The sequence below is a fragment of the Callithrix jacchus genome, chromosome X (assembly GCF_049354715.1).
Source record: "Callithrix jacchus isolate 240 chromosome X, calJac240_pri, whole genome shotgun sequence".
Classification (NCBI taxonomy): Eukaryota; Metazoa; Chordata; class Mammalia; order Primates; family Cebidae; genus Callithrix; species Callithrix jacchus.
In genome coordinates this window covers 77,259,173-77,274,713 of record NC_133524.1, presented here as the reverse complement: position 1 = coordinate 77,274,713, position 15,541 = coordinate 77,259,173, and the positions used below count along the sequence as shown (strand labels likewise).

The 15,541-nt window shown below is 34.4% G+C and overlaps 1 long non-coding RNA gene across 1 annotated transcript in view; it reads right to left on the bottom strand.

Annotated features, from left to right (window-relative positions):
- Positions 1-114: 114 nt before the first annotated feature.
- The window catches only part of LOC108589919 (uncharacterized), a 47,525-nt gene continuing 32,098 nt past the window's right edge, over positions 115-15,541 (bottom strand). Inside the window, exon 3 of the long non-coding RNA XR_004738600.3 lies at positions 115-2,151. This is a non-coding gene — a long non-coding RNA (uncharacterized LOC108589919). The remainder of the gene's footprint in view (positions 2,152-15,541) is intronic.

Genomic DNA, 15,541 nt, shown 5'->3' with positions numbered 1-15,541 from the left:
ATTAGGCAAGAAAACAAATAAGAGGCATTAAAATCGGAAAGTGAGAAACAACATTTTCTCTGTTTTTAAATGACACTTTTATATACAAAATAATCTTATAATCTCCTGCAAAGATTGTTATAACAAATAAACAAATTTATTAAATTTGGATTCAGCAAATCAACATCTAAAAATCAGTTGTGTTTATATCTCCTAACAGTGAACTTTCAAAAAAACAATTAAGAAAGCAATCCAGTTGATAATAGCATCAAAATAATAAACCAAGATAAATTTAACCAAGGAGATCCAAGACTTGTACACAAAAATCTGTAAAACATTGATAAAAAAATTACACACAAATAAATGGAAAAATATCCTGTGTTCAAGCATTGGAGGAATTACTGTTGTTAAAATGTCCATACTACCCAAATCATTCAACAGATTCAATACAATCCCTATAAAAATTCCGATAACATTTTTCATAGAAATAGAGCCATAAAGGACTCTAACTAGTCAAAGCAACTTTGAGTGAAAAGAACAAAGCTGAAGGTATCACACTTTTTTATTTTAAATTATATTTAAAAGCTATAGTAATTAAAACAATAGAGCCCTTGCATAAAAACCAAACACCTAAACCAAAGGAAGAAACTGAGAGCCCAGAAATAAACCCATTGATATGCAATCAATTAATTTTTGACAAGGGAGCCAAGAAAATGCAATGTAGAAAGTTTTCTTCAATAAATACTGTTGGCAAAGCTGAATATCCATATTCAGAATAGACTCTTCATACATAAAAATCAACTCAAAATAAATGAGACTGAAATCTAAGACCTAAAACTGTAAAACTCCTAAAAGAAAATGTAGGAGTAAAATTTCCTGACATTAGTCTTTGCAACAAATATTTTTAATATGATGCCAGAAACACACAAGAAAACCAAAAATAAACAAGTAAAATTAAATAAAACTAAAAAGCTTTCTGCACAGTAAAATAAAGTCAACAAACTGAAAAGGTAACGTATAGAATAGAAAAACAAATGCAAATTCATACAACTGCATAATCAAAAAACTCACAATCCAGTTAAAAAACAGATGAAGAACCCGAATAGATTTTTTTTCAAGAAGACATCCAAATGCCTAATGCAAATATGAAAGTGTGCTCAACATCCCCAACCATTAGGAAAATATAAATCGAATTGCAACGAGGTATTACATCACACATATTATTATGGCTATTATTTTTTTAATGATTAAAAAAAAAGCCTTTTGGCAAAGATGTAGAGAAAGTGAACCTTTGTGCACTATTGGTGGAAATGTAACTGGTAGAGCCATTATAAAAAGCACAATGAAAATCTTAATAAATTACAAATAGTATTACCATATGATCCAGCAATCTTTCTTTTGAATATATATCCAAAAGAATTGATATCAAGATCTCAAAGAGATATCTGTACTTTCATCTTAATTGCAGTGTTATCCATAAAAGCTATGGTATGGAAGCAACCAAAATGTCTTTCAATGAAAAAGTAAATAAATAAATTAAGGTATAGAAATATAATGAAGTATTACTAAGCCTGTAAAAAAGAAAACCCTGATTTTTTCTTTATTCAACAAATGGATGAATCTAGGGTACATTATATTACATAAAATAAATCATATATAGAAAGATAAATATTATATGATCTTACTTGACATGATATGTAAAATAGTCAAGGTCATAAAATTAGTGAATAGAATAATTATTTCCACTGTCTTCATCCATTTAGTGTTGCTATAAAGGAATATCTGAGGGTCGGTATTTTACAGAGAGAAGAAGTTTATTAAGAGGTTTATTTGGCTCACAATTCTGCAGACTATACAAGAAGCATGGCATCAATATGTGCTTTTCATGAGGACTACAGGCTGCTTCCAGTAATGGCACGTGCAGTGATCACATGGCAAGAAAGGAAGCAAGATAGAGGGAAGAAATGTTCCAGGTTATTTTTAAAAACCAGCCCCTATGAGAACTAATAAAGTGGAAACTCATTCGTTACCTTGAACATGACACCAAGCCATTCATGAGGGTTTTGCCCCCATTACCCAAACATCTCCACTTATTCCTCATCTTCAACATTGGAGCTCAAATTTCAACATGATTCTTGAGAATTCAAACTTCCAAACAGTAGCATCAAGGGTCTAGGAGGGAGAAATTTGGATGGGTAAAAGATACAATGCTATAGTTATGCAGGAAAATAAGTTCTAGAGATCCACTACACAGCACAGTGCTTATAACTAATAACACTGTATTATATACCTAAATTTTGCTAAGTGGATATGTTTTATGTCAAGTGTTTCTACATCAAAAAATCCCCAATAATAACAACAAAGGGGGATTGGAGGAAATTCTAAGAGGTGATGGGTGTGTTTATGACTTTGATAGTGGTGATGGTTTCACAGTTGTACACAAAGTCACTGAGATGTACACATTAAATATGTACAGCTTTTTATATGCCAATCATAGCTCAGTAAAATAGTTTAAATAAAAAGGCAAAAGATATGCTTCCAATTTTAAGTTATACAAAGGATTTGAAAAAGTATTTCATAAAACAATGTAAAATGGTAAAACCACCTTTGAAATTTCTTTTGTAGTATCGAATAAAGCTGTATATTCACTTTTTACACACAAGGTTTACTCCTAGGTATCTAATAAAAGAAAAAGAGTATTTACACCCACCAAATACTTAGAATCTCCACAGAATTGTCTTTCAGAATCATCCTCAAATTAAAAATAATCCAAATGCTTGTTACAAAAGAATGAAAAAATAAATGATATGTTAATATTAATCAAATAGTACAGAATAATAACAATAACAAAATGCTTATACATTTAAAAAACATGGTTGAAGCTCACAGAAGTAATTATTAGCAAATATAACCATATCCAAAAGAATACATAAAATACGGTGCATTTCCAAGACATAACGTGTGATTACGTCTTTAGGGATATATTGACAGAGTGAACATAAGGAAGGCTTTGCAGAGATAATTTTTCTATGACTTACATTGGGTTGTTGCTACACATATAAACATTTATTCAACTAAGCATTTGAGGTTTGTACTATTTCAATATGTACTTTAATTTTTAAGAATATGAAAAGAATGCAGAGCTTTTCTTGCAAGACTATTAAAAAGTGTTAATAAAGACAACATTGACACTATTATTGGCATTTAGCAGGGGCTCCACAAATATTGCTTTCTTTACCATGAAGGAAAGTGCTGAAATATTAATGTTTGGGAGCAATTCAATCATAATAAACCTTTGTTGATGTCAAAACTCAGGCCATCCACCCCTCAAGAAGTAAGATCTCATGAAGATAAAGCCAAGAACACAGCTGAAGTGCTTAGGTTTGATCACTACCCAATTGTAGCCTGACCTCAGTACCAGCTGAAGTATTGTGACCAGATATCTTGGGGAATAATGTAAATGATGCTTTCTGTATCTCAAAGTAGTCTGAAACCATGATGCTCTCTGGGTGCTTTTATGTGAAAGGAGGGTAAAGCTAGAAGTTTGGTATTAAATCTGTTCAATTCAGATTTTCCATCATATTAAAGCAGTTAGTCATTTATTGATCTATTCATAATGCCTTAACATGCTCATTACATGCCACAGGTCTAATTTGTCAGTACTAGAACCAAGGGTGGCAGCAGAAACATTTAGAGAAACAGGAAGAAGCCAGTACAACAAAGATAAAAAATATGACAAAATTACTGATTTCTGTTAGGCATTGAATGATGAAGTGTACAGGTAATCAGGAGATGTATGCAACACGTACATCTTAAATATCAAGACAAAACAAAGACTCTGAAACAAACTAAAAAATTAAAAGGCAGGAGATACAGAGAGACCAAGCCAATGGCCGAAATGTATTTGAATTTACCAAGAGTTTTCTGGAGATGAAGCTAAGACCCAATGTGATGGTTAATACCGGGTGTCAACTTGATTGGGTTCAAGGATGCAAAGTATTGACATTTGTGTCTCTATGAAGGTGTTGCCAAAGGAGATTAACATATAGGTCAGTGGGCTGGAAAAGGCAGACCCACATTTAATCAAGGTAGGCACCATCTAATCAGCTGTCGGTGCAGTCAGTATATGAAGCAGACAGAAAAATGTGAAAAGGCTAGACTAGCTTAGCCTCCCAGCCTACATCTTCCTCTCATGCTGGATACTTCCCGCCCTTGAATAACAGACTTTATGTTCTTCACTTTTGTGACTCGGATTGGCTATGTTGTTCCTCAGCTTGCAGAGGGCCTATTGTGGGACATTGTGATCATGTGAGTTAAATACTCCTTAATAAACTCCCCTTTATATGCAGATAGATAGATAGATAGATAGATAGATAGATAGATAGATAGATAGATAGATAGATGATAGATAGATAGATAGATTAGATAGATAATCCTATTAGTTCTTTCCTTCTAGAGAACCCTGACTAATATACCCAAAGAGTTAGCATTTTAATTGTGGGCTGTTTTTCATGAAATAGCATGATGTTACTTGGAGACTATCTGGTATAGATAGGAACTTCTCAAACATCACATAAACAAGTACCTGCTATATACACATATAAGATTGGATTTGCCCTTGGTGAATAAATTCTTGAATTGAGATGGTCCTATATGACTTGAAGAGTACAACAATCCTTAGGTTTTTCACCCTGCATTTTCAGAGGCAAAGCCCATTCCATAGTATTAGACATAGTTTCTATCATAACTTAAATGGTAGAAATTAATAGGATAGATACACAAATGTTTATATGGTGTCTATGAGAAACTCACTTTTTTAAAAATAAATCATTAAAGTGAAAGGATAGCAAAGGCATTTCACAGCAATAGTAATAAAAAGATAGAGTTCTGTACTAATATGAGACAAAATATGCTTTAAATCAGAAATTATTATAGGAGATAATGATGGATATAATAAATTAATAGAAGGGAGAATCCATCAAGAAGATACAGCAATTATAAACATCCACGTCTAATAATGAAGCCACCAAATATCTGAAGCAAATCATGACACAATTGAAAGAAAAACTAAGACAATTATACACTAACATTTAGGGACTTCATCACTCCACTTACAATAATAGAACAATTAGACAGAAGATCAATTAAAAAACAGATTTTGAACAACACAATAAACCAACTAGATGTTGCAGACATATATGGAACACTCTAACGTAACTACACATGAAACATTCTCCGGGATATTCCCTATGCTTGGCCCAAACAAATCTCCATACATTTTAAAAGATTTAAGTCATGTAAGGTATCTTATCCAAACACAGTGGAATGAATCATGATAGTCATTAGAAAAAGAAAAAAATGGAAAAAACACAAATATGTGGAAATTAAACAATAGACTCTTAAGAAATCAATGGGTCAAGTAATATTTTTTACAATACCAGAAGACAAATGAATAGAAAAAAACAACACATTTAATAAGATAAAGCAAAAGCAATGCAAGAGGGGTATTTATAACTGCAAATGTTTACATCAAAAAAAAGAAAGGTCTCAAGTCAGCAACCTAATGCTACAAGTTAAGGAACTAGAAAAAGGAAGAACAAACTAACTCCATGGCTAAAAGAAGGAAAGAAAGAATAAAGATTAGACTGGAGAGAAATTAAATAGAAAATGAAAAACAATAAAGAATGTCAATGAAAACAAAAATTGGTTTTTAGAAAATGATAATAAAATTGACAAAACTTTGCCTGGACACACCAACAAAAAATATAGAAGACTCCAATTACTTAAAAAAATATAAAAGTGAGAACATTATTATTGACATAAAAAGTTTAAAAAGATTATAAAAATTTTTGTGAAAATCTGTACACTACAATTCCTTAATTAAAATGAACAAATTCCTAGAAACACACACACTATGAAATTGAGTAAAAATAATTGAAAGTCTGAATAGATTCACAGTAAGTAAAAATATTGAATCAATAATCATAAAATTACCAATAAAAGAGACAGATGGTTTGACTGCTGTATTCTTCCAAAAATGTAAAGAAAAATTAACAATTGTTCTCAAACTCTTCCAAAAAAAAAAGAAGGAAAGAGAACACTTGCCAACTCATTCTTTGAAGCCATTATTACCCTGAAGCAAAACAAGACAATAGAATCATAAGAAAGAAAATAACAGACCTGTGTTCATTATGAAAGTAGATGCAAAAATTTTGTTAAAAATTCTAGCAAACCCAATCAACCAATACATAACCGTAATTTGATGGCTCATGCCTATAATCTCAGAACTTTGGAAGACTGAAGAGGAAGGATTGCTAGAGCCCACGTGTTCAAGACCTGCCTGGGCAACATGGCAAATACCCATATCTACAAAAAATACAAAAAAAAAATTAGTTGAGCATGAGCTGTGGTCCCAGCTACTTGAGAGACTGAGGCGGGAGGGTCACCTGAGCCCAGGAGGTTGAGGCTGTAGTGAGACATGATTGCACCACTGCACTCCAGCCTGGATGACTGGATGTCTAGAAAATAAAAATAATTATAAAAATTAGCTACCATAATCAAGTGTGATTTATCCTAGGAATGCAAAGTTGTTGTGACATACAAAAATCAATCATTATAGGAATGACGCTTCTGAACAAAAGCATATGATAGTCTAAATCGATGAAAAAAATTTGACAAAACAAACACTTTTTATAATATTTACAAGTTGGAAACAGCAAAAAGACGAACGATCAAATATTCAAGAAAAGGAAAAGATCTGAATTAACATTTCTCCAAATAAGATAATCAAATAATCAATATGCACATGAAAATATGTTAAACATTATTTGTATTTAGGAAAATGCAGATTAAAACAACAATGAGATACCACGTCACACTTACTGGGATGGCCATGTCAAAAACTATAACAGAAAATAACAATGGTTGGTGATGATCTGAAGAGAGTGAAACTCCCATACTTTGCAGGTAGGAATGCAACATGGTGCAACTCATGTGGAAAATATTTTGGCAGTTCCTTAAAAAAATGAAACACAGAAATATGATATGACTCAGCATCTCCACTCTTAGATATATGACCCCCAAAATTTATACCCTGAAAACAGGAGTTTTACACAAAACTTATATATAAATATTCATAGCAGTACAATTCACAATAGCTAAATGTGGAAAAAACTCAAATGTCCATCAGCTGATTAATGGCTAAACAAGATATTACATAATGCACACAATAAAATATTTTTCAGCCATAAAAAGAAATAATATACTGATACATGCTACAACATAGAGGAACTCTCAAATCATAATGGTAAGTAAAACAGAGAAACCTTGAAAACATAATGATAAGTAAAAGATGTCAGAAACAAAGAGTCATTTATTGTATAATTCTATTTATATAAAATGCAAGTTCATAAATACAGAAAGATTAATGGCTGCCTGAAGTTATGGGAAGAATGGAATAGGTGTGATTGCTTAAAGCTTATGGGGTTTCTGTTTCAGGTGATACAAACATTCTTGAAATGGATAATGGTGACGGTTGCATTACATTGGGAATATACTTAGCATCATGGACTTGTACATTTCAAAATAGTTAAAATGACAAATTGTATGTTATGTATTTTTTATTATTTTAATATCAGTTGCCTCTTCATTATTTTTTCTCTGTGTTTACAGAATTGGCTGATTCCAGAGAACAACACTTTAAGAGAGACAGACAACAGGACAAACATATTTTATGAGGTATGGAGGTTGGACTCTCCTGAGTAGGGCAAGATCACTTCAATACATCAAAATTTTGTGATGACTGGTCTGAACAGTAACCCTTAATGAAAAGAGTAGGAGCATCACTGGGGGCTGTGATATATAATAGGACAGCAAGCAAGCCCAAAATAGTAAGGATAAATGTCTGGAAAAAAGAGGAGTTACCAAAGATGAAGACTCTACTTCCCTATTTTGCCAAGGGCTATCCATGGCAGGATCATATTCTGAAATTATTTGCCATTTCCTGAAAAACTCCCAAATATTGCACAACTCATTCCAAGTTAGAAATAGGAATTTTAAATCAACCCAAGGATTTATACACTCAGAGGTTTAGGATTCTGGCAAGTATAGAGAAAGAAGAAAAGAAATTTATTTCTTACAGTTATGGAGACTGAGAACTCTGAGGTTGAGGTGCTATATTTGGTGAGGGCCTTGTTGCTGGTGGAAACTCTGCAGAGTTCCAAGGTGGCACAGGGCATCACATAGGGGGTTGATTGTGCTATCTCAGGTCTCTATTTCTCTTCTTATAAAGCTACCATTACCACATATATATATATTAATCCATTATCCCATTAGTCTATTAATCCATAAATGAATTCATTCATTCATGAGTTCAGAGCCCTCATGACATAATCTTAAGGTTCTGACCTTTCAAGACTGCCATATTTGGGGTTAAATTTAATCACGAGTTTTGTGAGAAGATACAAGTACTTAAACCATACCATAGACCAAATGTGGGTTATATTTGTAGAGGCCTTAGAGTAGGTGGTGCTTATGGAGTATCGTTTCAAAGACACAGGGGGATTATTGAATGAAAGTTAAAAACTCCCACATATTCACAACTCCTTTTCCTGTTCCCTATAGGCTCCTAAGGGTCCAGAAACTTCCCTCCTACAGTGAGAGATTGGGTTGCCCATAACATAAACTTAACATCTCATATCCACAATATTTTCTGAAAATCAAATTCAGTAGAAATTTAAATAAATCAGGAATGAGAGGGAAACATGGAGAAAAGGACAACTAGGCCCATCATATATAATCCTTACCATTTATTTTGTTTTTATTTTATTTCAGGAAGACACTACAGGCAAGAATTAAAATTCAAAAAGAATTCAACATTTTACCTGTCTTTTAGAAATGGAATAACATTACGGCTATTACATCTGCAAACATAATTTGGAAATTTTTTTTCTAGCAACTTGCCTGTACGTTATTCTACACTCAAAGATTCCATTGCTGAGATCAATGAACACATTGCCTGGGTTTGATCACTTGGCATTTTTAGAGCCAAACCAAAGCCTCAAAGTAAATATTTCCTACATAGATCATTTAGGCCACAAATGAAAATGCAAGGAATAGCAGCAGGGAAAATACTGCTTTAAAGTTTCTTGTAAAGCATACTGCATGAATTAGTAACTAAAAATACAGCCTTCAGGAGACACTTACAAAGAAAGGGAAAGGATAAGGAGCAGCATTTTAAAATGTTCATCATCTTCAAGCTGTTAAAAGTCTACACCCTGCACATTGTCATATATCTTCACATACTAACTAAACTAACTTTTTGCTGCTTCCCAGACTTATAAATTTCTCTTTAATAGGTTCCCAGGAACCACAGAGAAAGAGAAAATGTAATATATATCCTCCCTATGTTTAGTTCCAAAGGGAAGAAATCAGCCGTAACTATCAACCTCTTCATGATAATGGGGTGAAACATAAGTAGAGATGACAGTTTTAGTAATATGATTATTTTTTCTGAGTAAATTGCCTCTAGGTGACAGTTAATTGTGCAGACCACTTTAATGTAGTCATTATGTTTTAGAAGCTGTTCCTTTTTCTATTGCTCAACTTATTCAATCTGTACCTTTGGCTTTCAGAGAATAAGCTCCATTTTGCTAAATTTATAGTCATTTCTGTTAAGCACACTCCATAATTGCTGAGAGGAGAAACCAAGACTTCTGGCTCTCCATGTCACTTCATTTGATAAACATGAACTGTTTTTGAAGGAGTTTTAAAGAATACCCTCCAGAAGTCATGATCTAATGAGGATCCATAGGGTAATGCTGTTCAAATAGCCCCTCTATCAACATGTGGTCAGAAAGTCATTCTGCTCCTTTTACAAATAAACAGTGATTTGATAGATTTCCAGAGGGAAACACTAATTTGCAAATTCTAAGTGAGCCCAGTCATTTACTCAAGTTTTCATTCACATTTATTAAGCTCCTCCTATGTGACAGAAAATTGTATTAAACACACATAAAGGTAATGCTGTTTAGCAAGGTCCAGACTGTCTTTCTGTAGGCAATATCTAGGATATGGCTGTTTTCCTCACTGGCATTTTTAGAAGACATTTAAGAAGTGTAACATTTATATATCAAGTATGTACAATCTGTAAATTACTATTAGAAACAACTGTCATAAAGTTGCACATAAAAATTAGCATAATATAAAAACTGTACAATTGAAAGTATACTAAAATTGCAATTAAGGATATCATAAAAACAACACAACAAACATCAATAATTTAGTAAAAACAAAAGAAAAAATTAACTACTTTTCAGATTATATATTGAACTCAACACATAGCAGAGAAGGCACACTTGCTTCTGCTTCCATTGCTATCTTCAGTTCTGATGAATGAAACTGATATTTAGAAAATGACTCTCAGGTACTGAAAGTTTCTCAGTTAAAAATTCAACCATGGCCAACAGTCTACCTTAAATAAGCTAGGAAACATATTTGTTGATTTTTTTCTAAGTTTTCAAAGAAAAACAGATTTTAGTAAACTTTTTTTTTTTTTTAATTTTTTATTGGATTATAGGTTTTGGGGTACATGAGCAGAGCATGCAAGACAGTTGCGTAGGTACACACATGGCAGTGTGCTTTGCTTTTCTTCTCCCCTTCACCCACATTTGGCATTTCTCCCCAGGCTATCCCTCCCCACCTCCCCCTCCCACTGGCCCTCCCCTTTTCCCCCCAATAGACCCCGGTGTTTAGTACTCCCCTCCCTGTGTCCATGTGTTCTCATTTTTCATCACCCACCTATGAGTGAGAATATGCGGTGTTTCATTTTCTGTTCTTGTGTCAGTTTGCTGAGGATGATGTTTTCCAGATTCATCCATGTCCCTACAAATGACACGAACTCATCATTTCTGATTGCTGCATAATATTCCATGGTGTATATGTGCCACATTTTTCCAATCCAGTCTATTATCAATGGGCATTTGGGTTGATTCCAGGTCTTTGCTATTGTAAACAGTGCTGCAATGAACATTCGTGTACATGTGTCCTTATAGTAGAACGATTTATAGTCTTTTGGATATATACCCAGTAATGGGATTGCTGGGTCAAATGGAATTTCTATTTCTAAGGCCTTGAGGAATCGCCACACTGTCTTCCACAATGGTTGAACTAATTTACACTCCCACCAACAGTGTAAAAGTGTTCCTTTTTCTCCACATCCTCTCCAGCATCCATTGTCTCCAGATTTTTTAATGATCGCCATTCTAACTGGTGTGAGTTGGTATCTAAATGGGGTTTTGATTTGCATCTCTCTAATGACCAGTGATGATGAGCATTTTTTCATGTTTGTTGGCCTCATGTATGTCTTCTTTTGTAAAGTGTCTGTTCATATCCTTTGCCCATTTTTGAATGGGCTTGTTTGTTTTTTTCCTGTAAATCTGTTTGAGTTCTTTGTAAATTCTGGATATCAGCCCTTTGTCAGATGGGTAAACTGCAAAAATTTTTTCCCATTCTGTTGGTTGCCGATTCACTCTAGTGACTGTTTCTTTTGCCGTGCAGGAGCTGTGGAGTTTGATTAGGTCCTATTTGTCTATTTTGAATTTTGTTGCCAATGCTTTTGGTGTTTTGGTCATGAAGTCCTTGCCTACTCCTATGTCCTGAATGGTTTTGTCTAGATTTTCTTCTAGGGTTTTTATTGTGCCAGGTCTTATGTTTAAGTCTTTAATCCATCTGGAGTTAATTTTAGTGTAAGGTGTCAGGAAGGGGTCCAGTTTCTGCTTTCTGCACATGGCTAGCCAGTTTTGCCAACACCATTTATTAAACAGGGAATCCTTTCCCCATTGCTTGTTTTTGTCAGGTTTATCAAAGATTGTACCATTGCTTCTGAAACTATTCCAAATAATCCAAAAAGAGGGAATTCTTCCCAAATCGTTTTATGAGACCAACATTATCCTGATACCAAAACCTGGCAGAGACTCAACAAGAAAAGAAAACTTCAGGCCAATATCCATGATGAACATAGATGCAAAAATCTTCAATAAAATACTGGCAAGCCAATTGCAACAGCACATCAAAAATCCTATCCATCATGATCAAGTAGGATTCATCCCAGGGATGCAAGGCTGGTTCAACATATGCAAGTCTATAAACGTAATTCACCACATAAACAGAACCAAAAACAAAAACCACATGATTATGTCAATTGAAACAGAGAAGGCATTTGACAAAACTCAACAGCCCTTTATGCTAAAAACCCTCAATAAACTCGGTATTGATGGAACGTACCTCAAAGTAATAAAAGCTATTTACGACAAACCAACAGCCAATATCATCCTTAATGGGCAAAAACTGGAAGCATTCCCTTTGAAATCCAGCACTAGACAAGGATGCCCTCTCTCCCCACTCCTATTCAATATAGTACTGGAAGTTCTAGCCAGAGCAATCAGGCAAGAAAAAGAAATAAAGGGTATTCAAATAGGAAAGGTGGAAGCCAAATTGTCTCTATTTGCAGACGACATGATAGTATACCTAGAAGACCCCATCACCTCAGCCCAAAAACTCCTGAAACTGATAAGCAACTTCAGCAAATTCTCAGGATATAAAATCAATGTGCAAAAATCACAAGCCTTCCTCTACACCAATAACAGACTTAAAGAGAGCCAAATCAAGAACAAACTGCCATTCACAATTGCTACAAAAAGAATATCTAGGAATACAACTTAAAAGGAACGTAAGGGACCTCTTCAAGGAAAACTACAAACCACTGCTCAACAAAATAAGAGAGAACACAAACCGATGGAGAAACATTCCATGTTCATGGTTAGGAAGAATCAATATCGTGAAAATGGCTATACTGCCCAAAGTAATTTACAGAATCAACACTATCCCCATCAAGCTACCATTGACTTTCTTCACAGAACTGGAAAAAACCACCATGAACTTCACATGGAACCAAAAGAGAGCCCGCATAGACAAGTCAATACTAAGCAAAAAGAACACAGCAGGAGGCATCACACTACCGGACTTCAAACTATACTACAAGGCTACAGTAATCAAAACAGCATGGTACTGGTACCAAAACAGAGATATAGACCAATGGAACAGAACAGAGGCGTCGGAGGCAACACAGCCTATACTTAGGCATTTCTTGGCTATTCTGGCTCTTTTTTGGTCCCATATGAATTTTAAAATTGTTTCTTCTACTTCTGTGAAGAATTTCAATGGTAGTTTAAAGGGAATAGCATAAAATCTATATATTCTATATATTTCTTTAAGCAGTATATCCATTTTCTCAATATTAATTCTTCCTATTTATGAGCCTGGAATATTTTTCCATTTGTTTGTGTCCTCTCTGATTTCTTGGAGCAGTTGTTTATAGTTCTCCTTGAAGAGGTCCTTCACTTCCCTTATTAGCTGTTTTCCTAGGTATTTTATTCTCTTTGTAGCAATTGTGAATTGGAGTTCATTTATAATTTATCTCTTTCCTTGCCTATCAGTGTATAGAAATTCTAGTGATGTTTGCACATTGATTTTGTATCCTGAGACTTTACTGAAGTTGGTTACCAGCTTAAGAAGCTTTGGGGCTGAGATGATGGAGTTTTCTAGACATAGGATCATGTCATCTGCAAACAAAGATAATTTGACTTCCTCTCTTTCTACTTGAACACACTTTCTTTATTTCCTTCTCTTGACTGATTGCCCTAGGCAGATATTCCTCTGCTATGTTGAATAGGAATGGTGAGAGGGCATCTTTGTCTTATGCCAGGTTTCAAGGGGAATGCTTCCAGATTTTGCCCCTGTTCAGTATGATTTGGGCTGTGGGTTTGTCATATATGGCTTGTAATATGTTGAGGTATGTTCCTTCAATACATAGGTTACTGAGAGTTTTTAATATAAAGGGATGTTGGATTTTATTGGAGGCCTTTTCTGCATCTGTTGAGATAATCGTGTGGTTTTTGTCATTAGTTCTGTTCATGTGATGAGTCACATTTATTGATTTGTGTACATTGAATCAACCTGATATCTTGGGGATGAAGTCAACTTGATTGTAGTGGATATGATTTTTGATGTGCTGCTGGATTCAATTTGCCAGTATTTTATTAAGAATTTTTGCATTGATGCTCATTAGGGATGTTGGCCTAATGTTTTCTTTTTTGTTGCATCTCTGCCAGGTTTTGTTATGAAGATGAAGCTGGCCTCACAAAATGAGTTAGGGAGGCATCTCTCCTTTTCAATTGTTTGGAATACTTTCAGTAAAAATGATATCAGCTCTTCTTTGTACTCCTTTGTAATCCAGCTGTAAAGCTGTCTTGCCCTGAGCTTTTTTGGTGGGGCATAGGCTATGTATTACTGCCTCAATTTCAGAACTTGTTATTGGTCTATTTAGGGATTTAATTTCTTTATTGTTTAATTTTGAGAGGCTGTATGTGTCCAGGATTTTATCCATTTTTTTTTAGATTTTCTAGTTTATGTGCATAGAGGTGTTTATGGTATTCTCTGATGGTTGTTTGTATTTCTGTGGGGTCAGTGGCGATATTCCCCTTATCATTTCTGTTGTTTGGGCTTCTGTTGAACCCATCTCCCAAATAGTAAACATAGTACCCAATAGGTCATTTTTCAACCCCAGCCCTGCTCCTTCCCTCCCTCCTCACTTTTGGAATCCCCGTTTCCATATTTATGTACATGTGTACTCATTGATTTCCTCCTACTCAAGTCCTTATTTTCAAGATTGGGACCGGGTTCTTAGCAAAAACAGAATTTCAGAACAGAAATTCCTGCCCCCTTCTGTAGGAGTGAGAGAAGGAAAAATGATGAAAGTCTGTTTTAAGACAAACAGGAAAAGACAGGAGAGGTCCAAGGAAGAAAGAGGAAAATAACAAAGAATGATGGGGAAAACAACTTTCCTACTTAGTTTAGTGAAACATTTGCTGAAATGGTTCAGTATCCTTAAATATGTTTACTGAAGGGGTCATAATAAATGAGTGTAGGTCTGTGGTTCTTTAAATATCTCCAGAAGTTTTCTGTAAATGTAATGTATTCATTTGCATGTAGCTTGATTGTGACATTTAATAATAGAACTATATTCAATTTACTATGAACAAAACTTTAAGGAGCTACTATTTCTGACTTGGTGAATGCTGGTTAAGTAACCCAGGAGAACACTGAGACACTAAACTACAGATTGTTTTCATGGTACTTAAGTATCTGGAAAGTACCTCTTTAGTCAGGATATATTAAATTAGGGGAAAACAGAGGTTGAAGATACAAATTTGTCAAGACTCACTAAACCAGGGTTCTCCACTATTGACATTCGGGGTTGGGTAGTTCTTTGTTGTAGGGGGCTTCCTGTGCATTGCAGAATGTGGAGCAGCATCTCTGGCCTCTACCCATTAGATGCCAGTAGTAATTATCTCCGAGTTGTAACAACGAAAACTATCTCCAGACATTGCCAAATGGCCTCCGAATAACCCTTAATTTAGAATCATTGCTCTGAACCTAATGTTAGGGTGTCATAATATTCTGTGTTTTTTCTGTGTACTTACTATTACTAGTGAGTTTCGTACCT